Source organism: Mustela lutreola, chromosome 3 (assembly GCF_030435805.1).
Source record: "Mustela lutreola isolate mMusLut2 chromosome 3, mMusLut2.pri, whole genome shotgun sequence".
NCBI classification, from domain to species: Eukaryota; Metazoa; Chordata; class Mammalia; order Carnivora; family Mustelidae; genus Mustela; species Mustela lutreola.
The window spans coordinates 13289679-13309150 of record NC_081292.1 but is presented as its reverse complement, the minus strand read 5'-3'; the positions used below and the strand labels follow the sequence as shown (position 1 = coordinate 13309150).

General features: G+C 47.9%; 1 long non-coding RNA gene across 1 annotated transcript; it reads right to left on the bottom strand.

Moving 5' to 3' along the window:
• Positions 1–3718: 3718 nt before the first annotated feature.
• LOC131828001 (uncharacterized) lies at positions 3719–5717 on the bottom strand. Its single transcript, XR_009352175.1, has 3 exons — positions 5103–5717; positions 4661–4803; positions 3719–4287 (listed from the first exon to the last, which is right to left on the bottom strand). It is a non-coding gene; the product is annotated as an uncharacterized LOC131828001 (long non-coding RNA).
• Positions 5718–19472: the final 13755 nt, after the last annotated feature.

The window sequence follows — 19472 nt, the reverse complement described above, 5'->3', positions numbered from 1 at the left end:
ATAGATATTTTATAAATTGTTGGGACACCTGGGTGGCTCTGTTGGCTAAGCGTCTGCCCTCAGCTCGGGCCATGATCCCAGGGTCCTAGGATCAGGTCCCACACTGGGTTTCTTGCTCAGCAGGGAGCCTGCTTCTCCCTCTGCCTGCCACTGCCCCTGCTTGTGCACTTTCTCTCTCTGACAAATAAATAAATAAAATCTTTTTTTAAAAAGAAGATATTTTTTAAATCGTTGAATTAAAATGACATCAGTAAAACCTGATTAGGTCCAACAAAAATCCTTGCAGAACACTTGCTAGGCCCCTAGCTAGTGGGCCTTCTGACTTCATTATGACTAATCTAATCCTTTCACTTCTAATATGATGAAGGCCAGAAAGGGTAAGCACATTCCTTAATATCACACAGCTCCCCAAAAGCAGAGCCAGGAGAAACTTCCAGCTCCAACTGGCCTGTGGGGGGATAGAGAAGCCAGTCATGTTAGGAGACCCACTGGAAGCTTTGTCCCTTCTAAAGAACTCCGGGGAATCGCTTAACCTTTTCCAAATACCTGTTTTTTCATCAGTAAAATAGTATGGTACAGCTAGTTCAACAAATTTGGATGATTACACAAGACAATGAGCCTAAGAAAGCTTAGCACATCATAAAGATTCCATAGCTTCCCAGTGCATCTAAGGGAGAACTACAAGAGAGGAGACCGTGCTCACGGTGTTGAGACCAACCGTGTCTGGGTGGAGAATTTCCCTTATCATTCTTGCAATACCCTCAGAGGTGGGTTCAAATTCTAACTCCTTCCCAGCTGAAGATACCGAGGCTCAGAGAGGTCTTCTGACTTGCCCGAGATCACAAAGATTAACTCACCCTCAGGCTGACCCCCGACTGCGTGGGGAACCACTGTGCCATACTGAAGGACAGTGGCTGTTATATCCTCAGAGACATTTTTTTAAGGTTTTATTTATTTATTTGGCAGAGATACTGTGAGAAAGGGAGCAGAAGCAGAGGGAGTGCGTGAGGGAGATGCAGACTTCCTTTGAACAGGAAGCCAGAGGCGGGGCTCCATCCCAGGACCCTAGGATCATGACCTGAGACAGAGGCAGCTGCTTAACGACTGAGGCACCCAGCTGCCCCACCTCAGAGACATTTTTAATTTCAAATGCTTGGGAAATGTTGAGGGCAGGGTTTGCCTCCCAGCAGGACCAGGCTAAAGGCATTTCCAAAGTCTGATAATAGCTGCCCTTTGAAATCACTGCAGAGGGAGGCTTGTGGAGCTGCATGAACCATACGTTCCAGGTCCTCACAATTTTAATATCTAGACTCCAATTTGCTGTAATTTAAGCCCATCTTCACCCTTGGTAGGAAATTTCCTTCCAAAAGTAGGTTAAAAAAAAAGAAAAGAAATAAAAAACAAAAACCAAAAACAAAAGTAGAGTCACAGCATGTGTGTGGGGACGCAGGTATGAGAGTGTGTGTGTGTGTGTGTGTGTGTGTGTGTGTATTTCTGCTATCTCTCTGCCTCACTGTCTGTGTGTGTGTGTCTCTCTCTCTCACACACACACATGCACACACGTGCACACACCCACACACGTGCATAGACACACCCTCACCTGAATTCATGCATTTCTCTAGCCCAGTGATTCTCAAAGTGTGGTCCGTGGGCTCACTGTATGAGTGCCGGCTAGGAATTTCTGCAAGCTGCAGAAAACCAGCCCTCCCCCAAACCCAGAGAACCCACACCTCTGAGGGTGCGGTCCAGGACTCTGAGGGTCAGGGATCCCTCGGGGTGATTCTTCCCGACACTAAACTCTCTGAGCAGCGAAGTCAGCCTGCAAAAAAGCCATCTCTCCCTTCTCCCCACCCCCTTCTCTAAACTGGGCCTAAGAATAAATCATGGCTCTTCTTGGCCTTTAAATGTCAAGGATCCTGAGCTCAGAGAACAAGGACCTCCGCTGAAAATGCCGAGCCGAGGCCTTGGCCCCGGGAGCACCAGAGCCCCGGCCTTCGCCGCGGTGGCATTTGCAACCCACTCAGAAACCACGGCTTCTCGGAAAGGCGCCTCCCTGTCACTCGGAAATACAATAAAATTCACGTTTGGAAGGACGACACAAAGACGGACCCGGTAGGGAAGCCGCGGCGGCCTCCCCGTGGAAGCGGCGGGCCTGGGGGAAGGGAGGGGGGGCTGAAATGAGGGGCTCCTGGGGCCTCGCTGCCGCCCCGCACTCGGGCCCTAACCGCTCCCTGCGCTCGGCAGCCGGGACGGCCTCGTTCGGTGCGGCTCACCCACTTCAGTCGTAGAAAGAGCCATAAAGGAGGACAAGGGCGGAATAACCTCTAAATAAAAGATGAGGTAATTTTGAAGGCACATTAGAATTTTATGTGTATTATGGCTTGTGGTTTTTTTATTCAAGCCCAGGGAGGCCCGGCCGCTCGGCTGCACGGAGCTGTCACCCTCCTAAAGCACCGAGGCTTAGCCATGCGGGAAGGGTGGGCTTTGCAGTTTGGGGGTTCGGGGGGGGGGGCACGGAGGGGGGGGGAGACGCTTTCTCTCCCCTTCACTGGGGGTTTATGGCATTAGGCGCTGTCCTCTCAAAAATAAAAATGAGTGTTGTGTGTAAACCTGGCGATTCACAGACCTGTACCCCTGGGGTTAATAATTCATTATCTGTTAATAAAATAATAAAAAACATTTTTTAATTAAAAATTTAAAAATAGCAGCCAAAAAAAAATAATAAAAATGGAGCGCCCTGGGCTTTGCCCTTTCTCTCAGGGGAAGTCTGCAAGGACCTCCCCATAGGGCCATGGAGACCTGTCCTCAAATGGCAGACTGACCAATGGTGGCCTGGTGCATCTTGGAAGTTCCGCTGCAGCTAAAGGAAGGTGATGCTCTACAATTCAGAGAGAATTGCCCTTAGGGAATCAGATTGTCCAGTTGGCACAAAGGCCTGGAAGAGGACGAGAAGCCCCTTTTCAAAGGGCCAAGAAGATTCTGGTGGGAAAGGATGGAGGGTGAGGTGGACGGCCCAATGTGGTTCTTCTATGATTTCTTTTTAGGTCGCTCAAGACGGTAAGGAAGTTGAGCTTTCCTGGAACACAGTGGCCCTAAAATGAACCACAAGCCTCTTTGTCGCCTGTTTCTCCCATGTGACGTTGGGACTGTGCCACAGGTGTTCACAGCTTTCTTGTCACTGCGTGGGCAACTTCCAGACCTCAGCAAGCCTCCGGGTACCTGCTAACGTGTCCACTCTGCACTGGGGGCTTCCCTTGTAATCTCCAGTACCCCATAGGGTAGAGACTTTGTCCCCACTTAACAGATATAGAAATCAAGGCTCACAGCAGTGTCATCACTTACCCAAGACACAGGGGAGTAGGGATTCAAATTCAGGTCTCCTCACTCCGGCACTCCCATCACATGTAGGAAAGGGTTGGGAAGATGGTGGTGTTATGCGCTGTGTGTTCCTGATATTGGGAAGAGTTAACGCTGGAAGGGTACTCATCCCGTGCGAAGCAGTGTTCTGAACTCTGTATTATCTTATGAAATCCACAGCAGGAAATGTAGACGCAGAGAGGCAGGAGACATTGTGAAGGTCACACCAGTAGGAAGCACAACATCCAGGCCACAAACCACAAGGAAATGTATACATGAGCCACATTGTGTTCACATCTCTTATGTGATTAATGTGTTGACAACACCTTCTATGGGCCGAGCACCACCACAGGTGCTTGGGGGGCTGGGGTGCAGGGAGGGACAGACAGACACTCGCAGAAAGGAAAGGAAAGGGACATGGGAGAGTCTTGGGTCCTCTACATCTTCATACTTGGTTCTTCTATGACCCTGGAGTCTTCTGTTTTACAGTAAGCGTGTCCTTCTAGATTTTCCTGGGCTTATTCCCATAGAGACATGCAGACACAAGCAAGCTTTGGGAGTCCCCAGGGTCTGCCAGCCTAATTCCCTGAGTCAGCAACAAGCAACCTGCTGATACTTTCTGAATCCTTTCAAGGACCAGGTAGCCCGGTGTATTTCAGTTCCCGAAAAGGGCATCCAGGCCTCCACCTCCACCCCTGGGATATAACCATGGCACTGTTTTGAGATTTCCATGGCCATCTGCTGAGACCCCCACCCCAGTCTGAATTCCCCTTACTCCTGCAGAAAGGGGCATGACAAAATAAAGATATCAAACCCCAGAAGGCAGAGCTGTAAGATCACAGAATCGGGGTCCCTCCTATCGAGGACTTCTGCTCCCCGTCATATGATCTCCGACAAGTAGCTAACCCCCTTGCACCTCGATTTCTTCATCTGTAAAACAGAATAGAGATGATCACTGTACCGACATGGCATGGTAGGGAGGGATACAGGGCTCACACATGGGCTACTCTTAGAAACACCTGGTAAGCGTGCCATTAACATTGCTCATTGTTATGCAATTAACAAATATTTATTGAGGACCAGCTAGGGTTAGGATGATTGACGTACACATGGTCCACATGAGGCACCACCCCAGATGTATGCCCGTGAGGCAGCTGTCCCTGGATGAGGCATCCTAGGACCTTGGCAGGGCGAGTCCCAGCATAAAGAAGTCAGGGTCTTCTCAGTGGGGCCCGGGGGTGCACACACTCTAGATCCAGACAGGTGATGGCCACATCCTCACTTACTAGCTGTGAAATCTCACCTGACTCAGGTATCTGTTGGAAGCTTCCATTTCATCTGTAGAGGGTGGGATGATGATGTTTCCAAGCTTTGAGGTTCTCCTGCTAGCTTGGTCAAATTCTAGATACCTGCCAACAGGCATTTTCCATTGGGACATCTGGGATCCTAGAAACGGGGCCTTCATTCAGTCCAGACAGGAAATCCTACTCCTTACTCCATCTCTCACTCAGCTGTGTAACAGGCCAAACTTACTTCTGGATAGGGCAGATGGCAGATGGGGCAGACTACCGCAGAGTCGCCATCCTACCTGAGGCACGCAGGAAGACTTCTGGAAGTGACATCTCATTCCTTCTCCTTAGCTAGACCATCTCTGTGGATATCCCACTCAAGGAAGGACCTTCTGTCCCTCACCCCAGATCTGTGAGCCCCTCCCCCCAGATCTGTGAGCCCCTCCCCAGGCCTACCTTCACTCCATTCTTCTCCCAGGAAGTTCGGTTCCCCAGGGTTCTCATCAGAGGCTGTCTGTGCCTCACACCTCAAGTCAGTTAATCAGCAAGTAAATATACAGTAGAAACTTCCATGAGCCACCACTTCTGCCGGGCAGTGGGAACGAGGCCCTACGCTGTGGTGGGACAAGCATTAAACCAATGTCCACAATTAATTACCACATGATGAATGTTTCACAACACAAGAAACAAAGCAAGAGAAAAGGGGAAAAGTCACTGGTCAGTGGGAGGGCCCCCAGGGAACCATCAGCTAATAGAGCTGAACCATCAGCTCTATTCAGGAGGGGTCTAGCTTTCTCCCACTTTGAAAGGCCCTGCCTGATGGTATCTGTGGACACAGTTTCCTGAACCCAACTCCTCGTGACCCACATGCTGTGGAAGGCACAGAAGACATGGCCTCTACCCTCCAGGAGCATTGCCTCTGATTACTCATTAACACAGGTCAAGGTGGCCAATGAAAGCGACGGGTTACTCTGCATCCACTTATCCAAGGGAGTGAGTCAATGTTCACCGAGGGCTTCTACCAAGAAGAAGCCAGGATACTTTATCCCTGGCTTGAGGAGCAGGAGTCTTGTGACTGTTCTATAAATGAATAAGTAAGTGATTCAGAAAAGAGTGAAGACACAAGCAAGAATCTGAATCCAATTAGGGAAAAAGATGACTCATCAGTAGGTTGACCCTGTGGTCCAGTTTGCTGGGGACAGTCCCAGAGCATGCCTGCTGCCCTGGGGAATTATGAATCACAGCCCCTTTCACTCTCAAAAATTTCCAGTTACATGTTCTAGTATCTGGCCACCCATGTGCTACAGAAATGCCGCCCAGCTGTTAAGCTAGTGACTGTGGATACCGACAAACACTGTCTGCTACAGGTGACCTGGAGAGAGATGTCTGCCCACGGCATCTCACGTTGAGGGTCTCATATGAGCACCAAAATCTGATCTTTAGCCGTGAACTTTCGGATATCCTGGGGAGATGCAGGCAAGACATGTGCAGAAGCGTGTTCAAAGAGAATGGATGGAAAACCCAAGTCCTCCAAGTATGTGTTATCAACGATGGACATTCCATCCCACAGAAATCAAAGGACTCACTCGATTCACCTTTCTTGAGCTTCAAATTCATTGTCTTTTAAATGTGGGTGACGGTACCTGTTTGCCTTCCTAAAGAAACTGCTGGAACTCACCAACAAACTCATGCAGAGGCTTTCCAAGGTGTGACGTGCTGAGCCAAAGCAAGGCGCTATTGATTAATATTAGTTAGTTCAATGTCATTATAGAGCCTTAACCTTCCCATTGTGGCAGCCTTGGGGAACACAGCTCACCCCTGCTGACATGACCCCCACCAATGTGCTCCAATGGGCAGACACAAAAACTCGGTCACATTCTTTCTCATTCCACGGCCACCATCTGAACCTTCCTGTGCCCAGGTCCATGGTGACCTCCTTCAGGACAAGGAGCTGTTCTTGCTCCTTCCTGTACCACAGGCAAAGCCTACTGCCTCGCACATTAGAGATGCTCAGTCATTTCTGCTGTCAAATAAATAACAGAAATCCCAGCTCCCAAGCCGCCTCTGGGAGCCTGCCTCTGAGCCATTCTAGCCCCTTCCCTCTGTCCCTTGTCAAGCTGGACTCCAGGGTGGGTACTACTGTTGAACATTCCTGAAAACCATTCCTCTAAGGCTGGATTCTCACCTGTGCCTCTCCCCTCCACATGCCTGATACTCCAAACAAGGAAATTGGGCATGGTTTTTGGATGAAGGCTTTTCATCTCTTCAGTTGGGTGTGTTTCTGCACATCTGGTCCCTCTCGGGGCACGCTCTCGCCTCTCTCCTTCACCCACTGATCTATCACCCTTTAGATCCCAGTGAGAGCATCATTCCCTCCAGGAGCCCTCTCTGCCACTCTGGCTTGGAGGATCCCTTCTCTTAAGCCCTCTCAGAGCATCACGGATCCCCTGTTCCTAGGAAGGTTGCAGCATGGGATTCTTTTTTTCTAAATGTCCAGCTTCTAAACTGGGCTGTGAGCCAGAATAGAACCAGAGCCATTGCCTGCCTTGGGCACTGCTCTATTCCCAGAGACTGCATAAGGGACAGTAAATAGTGGCCAAACACATGCATTCAACTAGCAGGAGGACATACGAGTGGCAATGTCTGAGAGCTACTTGGAAGATCAGGGTGGGTGTTCTGCGGGCTCCACTAAAATCAGGATCGTGACCACATCTTACCAAGTACCTCCAGTGCGTCTGGCCCTGAGGCTAGTGCATATATACATATATATATATAAATATATATATATATATATATAATTAAGCATGTTCTTGGGAGGATTAAATGCATAATGTGTGTGTGTGTGTGTGTGTCTGTGTGTGTGTGTGTGTGTGTAAAGGGAAGCCTGGGTGGCTCAGTCAGTTAAGCGTCTGCCTTCGGCTCAGGTCATGCTCCCAGGGTCCCAGGATTGAGGCCCACCTTGGGCCCCCCACTCAGTGGGAAGCCCATTTCTCCCTCTCCCTCTGCCCCTCCACCCCCTGCTCATGTACTCTCTCTTTCTGACAAATACACAAAATCTTTAATAAATAAATAAATTATATATATGTATAAAATATACATATATTTACATATACTTACTCACTTAATCCTCCCCACATATGCCAAGGAAAGATTCCGATTTTACAGATGAGAAATATGAAACCCAGCTTTGACATCTGAATTATACCAGGGAAACACTCAACTAGACAGCTTTACCAACCGCATCACCCACAAGTCCCAGAAATCTATGAAGAGAGGTGTATATCTGAGAATGTATCGGAGGGCGTTAGAGAAATTCTAAGTAATATAATTTATGACGACTTTCACTTTTTTTTTTTTTTTTGTCCTAGTTTTGTGCCTGTGTACATGAGGGTGTAGGAGGAGGGAATGCGGAGAAACCTAATTTTGTTTCCCCACTTTCCTCCTCCAACTGCGCTCTGGTTAGGATGCGTGGGCAATCTGGAGTTGGGGCGGGGCACCTGGTGAGCACTGCCCTGGGGAAGTCGCCTCTCCTCCCTGAATCTCCTCACCTACAGAAAGCAGATGAATAATACTTATCATCGTGAGGGGTTTGGAGATTGAATCAACATTTGCCAGGTGTTTCGAGATCCAAGGACCCGTAGAGGTTCTATTTGTGTCTGTACCCAGGACCTGCCTCTCTTGGACCTCCCTTTCCTCCACAGAAGCCAGATCACCTTTCCTTGTCCCCTTGTACCACACTGCTCCTCGTTCACTGGCCGGTCCGCAACTCCCCTGCTCCTCTTGTCTACATACTGAAACCCTCCAGAAGCACTCCAGATCCCACCCGATCTGTAGTCTTCCCTAATCATTCATTCATTCATTCATTCAGCAAGGCTTTGTGGAGTGCATCTATCCCAGGCTCTGTGCCAAGCACCAGGACACTGAGTTGAATATTCTTGTCCCCATGGAACAGAAGAGGAGACTAAGGTTCAGATAGGTCATACAACTCGCCCAAGGTCACATAGCAAGTTAGCAGCTGAATCGGGACAGAATCAGGATGGAAACCCACATTTCCCAGGCTCCAGAAACCCCCAACATTTCCTCTCCTTGGTGCCACCTCCCACAGCAAACCAAGGTACTGGTCCAACAGGGAAAGTGTTCCGACTCACCAAGTATCATTCACAAGCTCAGGATACCAGGTGACTCAATCTCACATGTATGGATTGTCCTTGAAATTCCGTTCCTCACTAAGTCTCTGTATGGTGTCACCAAGTAGGTGACTTGCAGCGAGAAGGGAAAGAACTTCATTCTAAGAAAGAAAAAGCTACACCCTCCCTGCTGGCCCAGCCCCTTCCAGTCGCATTGTCACTGGCAAGGTCCCCTCAAATAAAAACTTCACAGACCTCTCTTTTTTGATGCCAGGGAGGAAAATTCATAGTAGATAGTAAAGTAGATAGTAGATAGTAAAGTGGGCTTTGAGCAGACCCAGAAGAGGTTCCTGCCCTGCAGCTTATTGACTGTAAGACCTTGGGCAAACCAGAAAAACTCCTTGGGACTCAGTTTACTCAACTGTAAAATGGGCACAGTGGTGGCACCAATGTGCTCGGGCTGCTGTGAGTATGAAGTGAGCTCCCACTTATACAGCCTGAGGCCTGACACAGTGAGGGCTGGATAAACTCAAAGGCTCCTCTTTCTAGGGTGTAGACACTTCCAGGCTACCCACCAGCATCTCAAAAAGGCATACTTAAAAAGCCAGCCGTGGCGTGTACCTCTAGGCTTTGTGCTTCAGAAATGCACACAGGGCTCACCGTACTTAGCTACTTTGTGTTCTGTGATTTTGCTTCCACACTTTTGGCATAAGAATATTACACTGAGACAGCTTTGCTGAGGTGCTCTGGAAGTCTGCATGTGCTCTGGAAGTCTAATACTGGCTTCCTTTCCTCCCACCAGAGCTCAGTGAGACTAAGGTGCTACTCTACACCAGTTAGAAAACCATCGACGCGGGTCATCATTGCACCAGCCACCCTGGACTCAGGCTAAGCAGGAGGCAAAAGACAAAGGTTTATGATCAGCCCACAAGAGAACCGAAGTTTCAGGACCCTTGGGTCAGTTGTTAGGCATCTGCCTTCGGCTCAGGTCATGATCCCAGGGTCCTGGTTTCAAGCCCTGCATCGGGCTTCCTGCTCAGCAGAAGCCTGTTTCTCCTTCTCCCACTTCCCCTGCTTGTTCTCCCTCTCTCGCGGTCTCTCTCTGTCAATACATAAATAAATAAGTCTTTAACAAGAGAGAGAAAAGAGAAACTAAGTTTCCTGTAGACTCATAAGGAGTTCTGGAATAAGAGGTTGCAGACGGGGGACATTGGGCCACTGACAGATCAGGGTTGGCTGCTTTTGGAAAATTAGATTTTATACTAAAGTACAATTTTGGACTTATCCCGACACAGTGGAAGATTTGGCAAATTTGGGCCTGTATTCTGGTATGGCGGCAATGAGCTGAAGCTGAGAGGCGTAGGCCGTCCGCTGCCCATCCCCCTGCCCCCGCCATGCACAGTATCCTACAACAGAAAGGGTCTGCTTCACTCACTTGCATTCCCTGCCTAGGCCTGGTAAGCATTCCTACCATCCCTAACTGAGCTGAAACCAGGAACTAAAACCTATTGTTCCTTTTTCCTAGAAAGCTTTTACCATCCAGCACCCTTTCTCTGCCACGTGGACTCCTCATTCTTCAAGAAAATGCCTTCAGGACGTTCTTCAGCTCAATGACCACTTCTTCCAGGAAGCCTTTCATGATTACTATCCCCTTCCTTCCCAGACTGTGTTCCTGAATGTTTCAGTTGTGTACTGCTGCATAACAAATGTCTTAAAACAGCAATAAACACAGGTCAGCCCTACTGGTGGGAGAGATAATTGATTACATAGGGCATGAAACAGAAAGATGTGAGGACCACTGTGGGCCATCATGGAGACTAGCTACCATGGAGTTTCTGTTGGCCTCCAGCCTCTGTCAGAGTACTTCCCATGCTGTAGTGAAGTTCTTGCCTTCTATATCTCTCCCCTTAAAATTAGGACTTAAGATGGGATTGTCTCTGTAATTCTGATATTCCCCAATGCTGGCAAATAGTCCCCATGAGCTTCCTGAGGAGAGAAGTCTGCCTGTCTTGTTCTCTTATAAAGTATTAGCGCCTAGGGCACAGTCGGTACTCAAAAAATAAACGTTGACGTAAACAAATGAACGAGCCAACTCATTTACTGGCATTCCTGGGTCCAGATGTCAGTAAAGTTGTTCTGTTACTTCAAACCGTAAATTCTAAAAGTTCAAGATTCTTTTTGCTAGGGAAGGTTCTAGAGACGCTCAGAGGTGGATCCACCCATGAGTATTTCTTCGGGATGCAAAATGAAATTGTGTAAGCAAAGGGCCTCGCTCTGGGCTCAGCACACAGCGGGCACCCAGCCAAGATTAGCTCCTGTCGCAGCGGAAACAGGGACTTCCCACCACCCAGCTGCGGGGACCTCCCTCCCCTTCCCTGTTCAATACAGTGCACTGGCCAAGGGCATGAACTCTCGGAGAACAACGGAGCTTTCCTACCTCTCAGCAGGAGGAGCTTTGGCAAAGTATTTTTTACCCTCCCCATCCCTCCAGCTTCTCATCTATGAAATGGGAGTTGACATCAATGCTTTTTCATGCTCTCGCAGCAAGGACCGAATGAGATCATGTGTGTCACTCAGCCCAGGGCCTGGCCCAATTACAGGAAACATGGATGAAATGCTAAATATTACTGCTATTCAACACTTCCCCTGCAAGGCTGCAGTAGGATATATTTAAAACGTCAAAAAGATAATTTAATAAACAGCATTTTAATGTCTCCATTAGTATGGATTAGAGGATTAAATCTATTCTAATTCCTGCTGCCTGGGTAATAGGCCAGCTAGGACTCAGCAAATATAAAACTGTTTCACCTACCTTTCATTCGGAGGAGAAGGAAAAAAAAAGAAAAAAGGCAATGCATTTTTGTTTTCTTCTCTTATCCTTCACTTATTTGTATGCTCAAATAAGGTTACTGCGCGAAACACAATTGTGGGATCCATAAATAATGAACAGCTGTCCGTGCCCTCAGCAACAGCACAGAAAGGTCTAAATAGGTTTTTTTGTCCAAATCTTTTCCTGCCCCAGATCTGGCCCTACACGTAAATATGGGGAGTCTAGCTGGCCTATTAAAGCCCGACTGACCCACTGGCCCAGTTTAGAGAGACAGCATCACGCAGAACCACTTTAGCAGCAGCTGATGAGAAACCTTTGGCCGCACAAGCCAAAAGCCGCTCACAGACTCACTACAATTAGTCCTTGAGCCTCTGCTGCCTCAGAGCCCTGGACTCCAAGCCCCTTGGAAGCCGTGCCGATGCCCTCTCTCGTCCTGCATCTATGACAAGCAAAGAGCAAAGAACGACAAAGCCTTTGCTGATGTTCCTAGAAGTGGCCCGCAGTAATGTGCCGAGACTCAGTGAGCAAACCCTCCTGAGCCTGCTCCCAGAGGCGGGGCTTCCCAGTGACACGGCAGATGTTCCCTCTGCAGCCTGCATCTGTTTCCTCTTCTGCCTGGTGCCCCTGTCTGCCCTGCTCTTCCTGCTGCCTAGGACAGTACAGCAAAGCATTCCTGCCAGGCATGGTTCTCCCCCACAGGGGGAAGGGACTGAAATACTAGCGAATGCAGCCTGCCGCCTGAGGATCATCCCCAAAATAACACTTCATGCAGACATCCTCATCTTTTGGAAGGTGACAGTCAGGTGATACCAGCTCCTCTGTCTCCACTCCCATTGGAACTCAGAGTCCCATGGTCACTAAAAGTCATCAGTCAGTCTTGAGATGCCTGTGTGGTGCAGTCAGTTGACATCCGACTGTGGGTTTTGACTCAGGTCATGAGTTCATGGTCGCGAGATATAGCCCCACATCAGGCTTCATGCTCAGCACAGAGTCTGCTTGGGAGTCTCCCTCTGCCCCCCCTGCTCTCTCTCTCTCTCTAAAATAAATAAATCATTTTTTAAAAATGGAAGAAAGAAAGGAAGGAAGGAAGGAAGGAAGGAAGGAAGGAAGAAATCAGTTGGTCTTTCTCTGAGCACTTTCCTGTAGACAAAGAGCTGTCCTTGGTTGTCATTTATTTCATTTGATCATAAAACCACTCCCCTAAGTATGTGTGTCAGCTCCATTTTACAGATGGGAACATTGAAACCTCTCAAAATAAGTCCATGTGTTAGTCCACAGCAAATCCATGAGTTCAAACCATGTTTCTCCACCCTGGGTGCTGCAATACAGCATAGCAGTCTGTGTGTGCTCCTGAGGGCTTCCCTGGCTGTGATCACATCTGAGTTCCACCCTTGAACCGACTACTCTGTTCAATGGGCATGTCCTCATCGTGACTATGAAAATAAACAAAGATAATACCTACAGCCAACACATAGTGAGGGTACATGAGGACTTCCTAGCTGGGACCCCCATCGAAACCCCAGATTCTCCCCAGAGTTGGGAACTGCTACTTGCCCTTCTTCTTCCAATAATAAAATCCCAGCTTCCAGCCTCTCAGCAAAAAGGTATAGCTATACCTAAACTAAGTTTTTCTCAAAGGAATAGAAGTACAAATGGGATGTTCTCCAGGAACTGTCCTTACAGAGAGGGGAGGTCCATCTCTCTTTCCCTTCTCTTGGCTCCCAGGCAGGTCTCTTGGACCTTGCAGGAGAAACCACATGTTGAAGATTGCAGAGCATCATGCTAGAGCCCCCAAACCAGCCCTGGGAAGCTACATTTTGAGGAGAAAAAAGTAAACCAAAGAACAAAAGAAACTTGAACATAAAGTGGTGTCTGCCATAAGACCAGAGCTCATGTCTCTGCTCACCAGTGCTCCTGCCACACCGACCCTTAGGACCAGCCTCTGTACCTGCTGTCAGATGGCCTCATGCATGGGCATGGTGGGGGCCACATAATTTCACCACACCACCTGCTAAACACCAGGCATAGGTGTAAGGAATGCACATTCTCATAAAATGTTCATGATAACACCACAAAGCCACTGTTGGTCCCATTTTGCAGGTAAAAGATCTGAGACCCAAGGAGAAACCATCGCACAGCCACTAGGCATAGACCCAGACCCAAAATCAGGCTTCCTGACTCCCAGCCCAACTGTTCCCACCAAGGACACGGACTCAGAACTCAGGAATGCCCCAGAGTCCTGCAGAACTTTCCTTGCCGCACGCAGCTCTTGGAGCTGGAGGTGTGCGGGTACACTAGCCAAGGAGTGCCTTCCGTGGTGAAACCAAAGACAGACTTGCCAGATCTGCCTCCCAGTTTAGCAACTGTGTGAACGGAGGCAAACACCTTGAGGGTCTCTGATCCCCGTCTGCAAAAATGGGGATGAGAACCCACGGGGTTTTGTAAGAATTCACTAAATGCTCCCATGCAACACCGTGGAGATCAAGTTATTGGTAGCAGTACTGTCATCTTTGCTGTTTGTCCTTTTGTCTTAAGCCTGAATCCCTGGAAGCAGAGTCCAAGATGGGGGTCCTTTGCATCAGTGGTTTCCTGGGGAAATGCTCTTGGGACAGACCTGCGGGGAGAAGGGAAGAGGAGGAGGAGGCAGCGGAAGGGCAAAGTGGTGACGTCAACTGAAATCCAGTCTCAGCCCAACCCCACGGGGAGCTCAGGACGGTGAATGGCACCACAGACCTGCCTCACCTCGAAACAAGGCACAGATCTGTCACTGGCCGTGAGGGACCCATAGGGAAGGAGGTATCCACCTGCAAGGAGCTAACAACCTCCCAGGCATCCCAGGGAGAAGGGCTTATTGGCAGAAGGCAATGCTCCAGAAAAGATACAACTCTCAGTTTGGGCAGCCAGCCACCCCAGCAACTGAGGATTGGAGTGAGGCACCAAAAAGATCGGCAGCTTTAGTGTGAGTAATCCACAGTCCTTTCCTTCCCCAGGTCTGTCCGTCCCCCCAGTACTCCGTCCTCCCCTGTACCTTGTCTTCCTCAGTCTTATAAAACTGAACGCCCTGTAGCCTCCCATTACAACCATTTAAGTACAGTACTTTACACATAGCCGCCCACCCCATCTTCATCCCTACCAGAGTTAAAATGAGAGTTAAAATGGGGCTGAAGATGAAGGGGGTTCACGGCGCCCAGTGCTGTATCCCTGGGAGTTAGCACCTAGCAGGCCCTCAGCATCCTGGAGCGTTAGCTCAGACAGGTTGGAATGGTAATAATGCCATTGCGAGCCTTGGAAATATGTGAATGAAAGAATTAAAATTGAAGTTCAAAAGTCTAAAAGAAGCCAATACATCTATCTTGTGCAATAAATGTTGATGGATATTTTCAATAACTCCAAGTGTCCAATAGAAGTGCCCAGGGAGGGCACCTGTGTGGCTCAGTGGATTAAGCCTCTGCCGTTGGCTCGGGTCATGATCTCAGGGTTCTGGGATCGAGCCCCGCGTCGGACTCTCTGCTCGGCAGGGAGCCTGCTTCCTCCTCTCTCTCTGCCTGCTTGTGACTTCTGTCTGTCAAATGAATAAATAAAATTTAAAAAAAAAAAAGAAGAAGAAGAAGTGCCCAGGGAGTAAGTACCTGCTTCAGGCTGAGACTGGCCATGGTAGATTTTGTACACTATGCACATTGCTCACCACACCCTAGTCCCAGCTTCAATTCCCCAAATCATAAGCTGGTGTGAGCACCAGGGGCAGCATTAAAAAAAAAAAAAAAACACTTGTTCACCAACTTCTTATCTCTGGATCAGGTGCCAAAGTTACCTTTCTCAAGAAAATCATTTTCTCAAGAAGCTTCTGCATTTGGAGAAGACAGTTATAAATACAGACAATTTCAGTTCAAGGGAGTAGGCAACGAGATGGAAGGGGATGCAGGCAACAGCCCTGAACTCTGCCATAGTTCAAAGTTGATCATGGTGGGCTTCACAGAGGAGGTGATGCGTTACATCTCGAGGGTTAAGGAGAAATTTGACACAGAAGGACAACGATGTGCACAGAGATGGGAGAAGGGCAACGTGGGTGGGGAGGGCAGAGCGATTCAGAATGGCTGAATCTTCTGCCACAAAAAATGGGTCGTCTCAGATTCCTGAAAGAAATGTTCATTGAGGAGCTTCCAAGTGGGTGAATGTGTGGTTGCTCAGAAAATGGCAGGCCTGGAGGGGACAGGAAGCTCCACGCCACCAGCCCATACTCCGCTCTATGCATCGCTTCCATCTGGCTGTTCCCGAAGTGTACCCTTTAAAATAAATCAGTCAGTGCAAGAAGAAGAAGGAGGAGGGAAAAGGAAAAAAAATGTTCATTTAATAAATGAAGAGAGGAAAGAAGGAAGGACAGAAAGGCGGGAGGGTGGGGAGGACAGACCACAGAAAGAGAGGGAGGAAAGAGAGGGGAACTGTGGCTAAGGTAAAGAGTAGCGTTACAATGTTATAAAATCCTATCAATCTATTGTGAATCAGTTACCTTTCAAAACTTACATCTCTTCATGATCTCATTTCATTTTACCACGATCCCATAAGGTAAGAATTCAAACTTCCCATTTGACAGATGCAGACCACCAGAAGTTGAGTGACAGCTGGCCCTCTACCCAGTGGGAGACATTGTTTGGGTGCTCACGTGGGTCTTTCTAACTCTTTTCAAAGAAAGATAGCGGCTACCCTCAGGGATTGACCTGGGTGTTTGAAATCTTGTCAATCCTTGCCTGAAAGCCTTCCTAAAAGTTTGGGTGCGCCCATTAAATTTCTGAATCGACTTCTTCTCAGCTGATTGTTAATTCCTTAAATGTTCCCCTCCTTTAAAAGGATGACAGGTTCATTAAGCTATGAGACAGTATCCACTCATTAATGCACGCTAAATTGCCATGCAATTTCTATAGAATTAAATTACATATTCACTGAATAAGCAAATAATTCATCAAGGCTGATGTTACTTCCACAAATGCCGAAGTATGATTTGGGCCATTTACTTATCAAATGCTGATTTTTGAAAACTCACAATGAAATAATAAATAAATCATCAACTCGAAAGTTTAATTTGGTATTCTGGCTCAATCAGGAAAATACGCACAGTACCAGGTACCCTTCTTGGTTTCTAAATAAGGCAGCACTCGGAAATACGAGCCCACCCATTTTCATTCAGCTGTGTGATGACCTGCTAACGCTATGGGGCTAAAATACACACAGCACACACTCACACATGCATAGCCAAGCGTGGGTATCGGTGCTACTTGATAGGGACCATACGCAAGCTCAGTAAGAATAATTAAAGCAAAGTTAGTATTTTATAGGATCTGCCTGACTCCAAGCACCAGCAAACTGAGATAAGACACAGAGTTGTCTGCTCTGTGTTGTCTGCCTCCTCTAGAGTTCCCGAAGTCGAGTCCCTAATTCAGCAGCATCAGCATCACCTGGGAACTCGCGAGAAATGTAAATCTCAGGTCCCACCCCAGACCTGCTGACTCAGAAACTCTGGGGGTGGAGTGATGCCTCGAGGTGTTTCTGATGCAACAAAGTCTGAACCACTAGTTTAGATGTATCAGATGCGAAAAGAACGTGAGATTTTCCCTTATATAGACTCAGGCTTGTGTCCTGATGGCTACATCCCAGTTGTTCCTAGGCCTCTAAACCCAAAGTTTTAGCCCTTATTTTAAAAAAATAATAATAAAGTGGGGAGGTGGGAAGGAGGGTAAAGGATGAGTGCTAGCTCGCTCCTGAAGTGGCTGCTGGTTCACAGAGACCGTGTGGGTAGGGCCGGCACTGGGAACAGCGCACACTGGGGAGTATCCTATGGTTAGTTGGCTTCTCCCTTGCACCAGACGGTCTCTTGTGGAAACGACATCATTTCCCTTCCTTCTAAGTTCTGTCCACTTTGCACCAAAGAAGCAGGGCTCCTCTCCCAGGATGCCCCTCCCCCAGTGGTTCCCAGAGAGAGCTGGCCAATGAGAGGGCCGGCGAGATCTGAAGGGCCCAGGAGAGACGGGGCCCTTTGCTTTGGAGGCGGTAGCAGCCAGGCCTGAGAGATTCACAGCAGCCTCCCAGAGGGTTCCTGAGAACCACTGCTTTCCTGCCATGATCGGAGGACTGGGGAGTGGGGGGAGCTTCCCAGACATTCTTGCCCTGCGAAGTTCATGAGAACCCGTTTGGGTGCTCCGGGATGAGATTGGCCGTGCTGGTGTCCCCTGATGTCCTCCCCCACCCAGCTATTCCAACAATCCTATATGCCCCTCATTTCTTTCAGGGAAACGCTATCTCTGGAAACTACTGAATTTGTGTCCTACCAACCAGACCTCCACTTTTACACATCTATTTACCTCTCTTCCCTGGGTGCGGGGGGGCAGGATGTATTCCTGTGCTAACTAGCAGGATTTCCCTTCCTTCGGAGTTGGGAGGATCTCCTGATTATCTAAAGGCCTCCAGCCTAAATGTGTATCTCCCCACGGGTGGACCTTTCTGCAAAGAACCCAATATGTTTACTGTCATACTGTACTCCTGGCTTCTATTTGGAATCTTAAAATAACTGCTTAGAGATTTTCGACACTTCTCAGTGTGATTCTGCTTCGCTGCAAGCCCCCTGCCCCCATGGAAACCAATCATCATCCTTTATGCAAATCGGTGGGGAAATATGATTCAATTAACAGAAACTGGCTTAACAGTCATTATGCCCTGACTTGTTTTTTATTTGACTTTTAATGTTTTTATAATGTCATATAAGCCATTTTTCTTCCCTCTTCCAGAAAACAGTTCTAAATATGAGAGACAAAATAATAATGAAACCTCAAAGAGGTGAAGCATTTACAGCATTTCAAAGCCCCATGATAGTTTATCTCTGGTCAACAGATATTCTCAGACTCACACAGAGACAGAGATCATGCGTGTTACACTGGGTCACACAGATCATTAGAGGAAGTATGATAACTGGCACTTCAGTTCCCCAACGCCCCATCTAGGTCCTCGTTGTGGGGAAATACATCTGTGATTAGATGCTAAATAAATTATCTGGTCCTTAGTAATAAATTCCTTATTAGCAGAATTAGGTCAGAATTGCAGAAGTGACTCTCGCTCTCGCTCTTTCTCTCTGAGAAGAGACTTTTTTTTGGAACTTTACTCATGCAAATCTGAACAGAAGTTTCAGTTCTTTGGCTAAGAGATTTTTTCCCAGAATGTGGGCAGGTTTCCAGACTTCTGTTGTATAATGAATATTCCTACTGTTTTGGACTCCTCGGTTTTCCAAGGCCACGGCTACCCAATCTGACTGTGGTAGGGATATCGTTACACTAAATCAATTAAGTTCTGTAATGCAGAACTTTTCCCAAAACCAATTCACAGAGATGGTATCCTTGAGGACAGGAAGGAGGAAAATGTTCTAATCAAGACATGGGTCCCATTGATTTCCAAGTCAGATACAGAAAATATAACTGGAGAAAGAAAGAAAGAAAGAAAGAAAGAAAGAAAGAAAGAAAGAAAGAAAGAAAGAAAGAAAGAAAGAAAGGAAGAAAGAAAGAAAGATAAATTGAGGACATATTCTAGAATAAGGTATTTGAACAAGATGCAACAGAAAATCAGAATAAGTGGCAAAGACTTGCATATAAATTGCTTAAATCTCTCATACAAAATTGAGCATAGAGGAGCGCCTGGGTGGCTCAGTCACTTAAGCCTGCCTTCGGCTCAGGCCAACATCCCTGAGTCCTGGGATCGAGCCCTGCATCAGGGTCTCTACTCAGTTAAGAATTTGCTTTTAGCTCTCCCTCTGCCCCTCCCCCAACCCGTGCTCGCACTCGAGTGCGCTCTCTCTCTCTAATAAATAAATAAAATATTTTTTTTAATGAG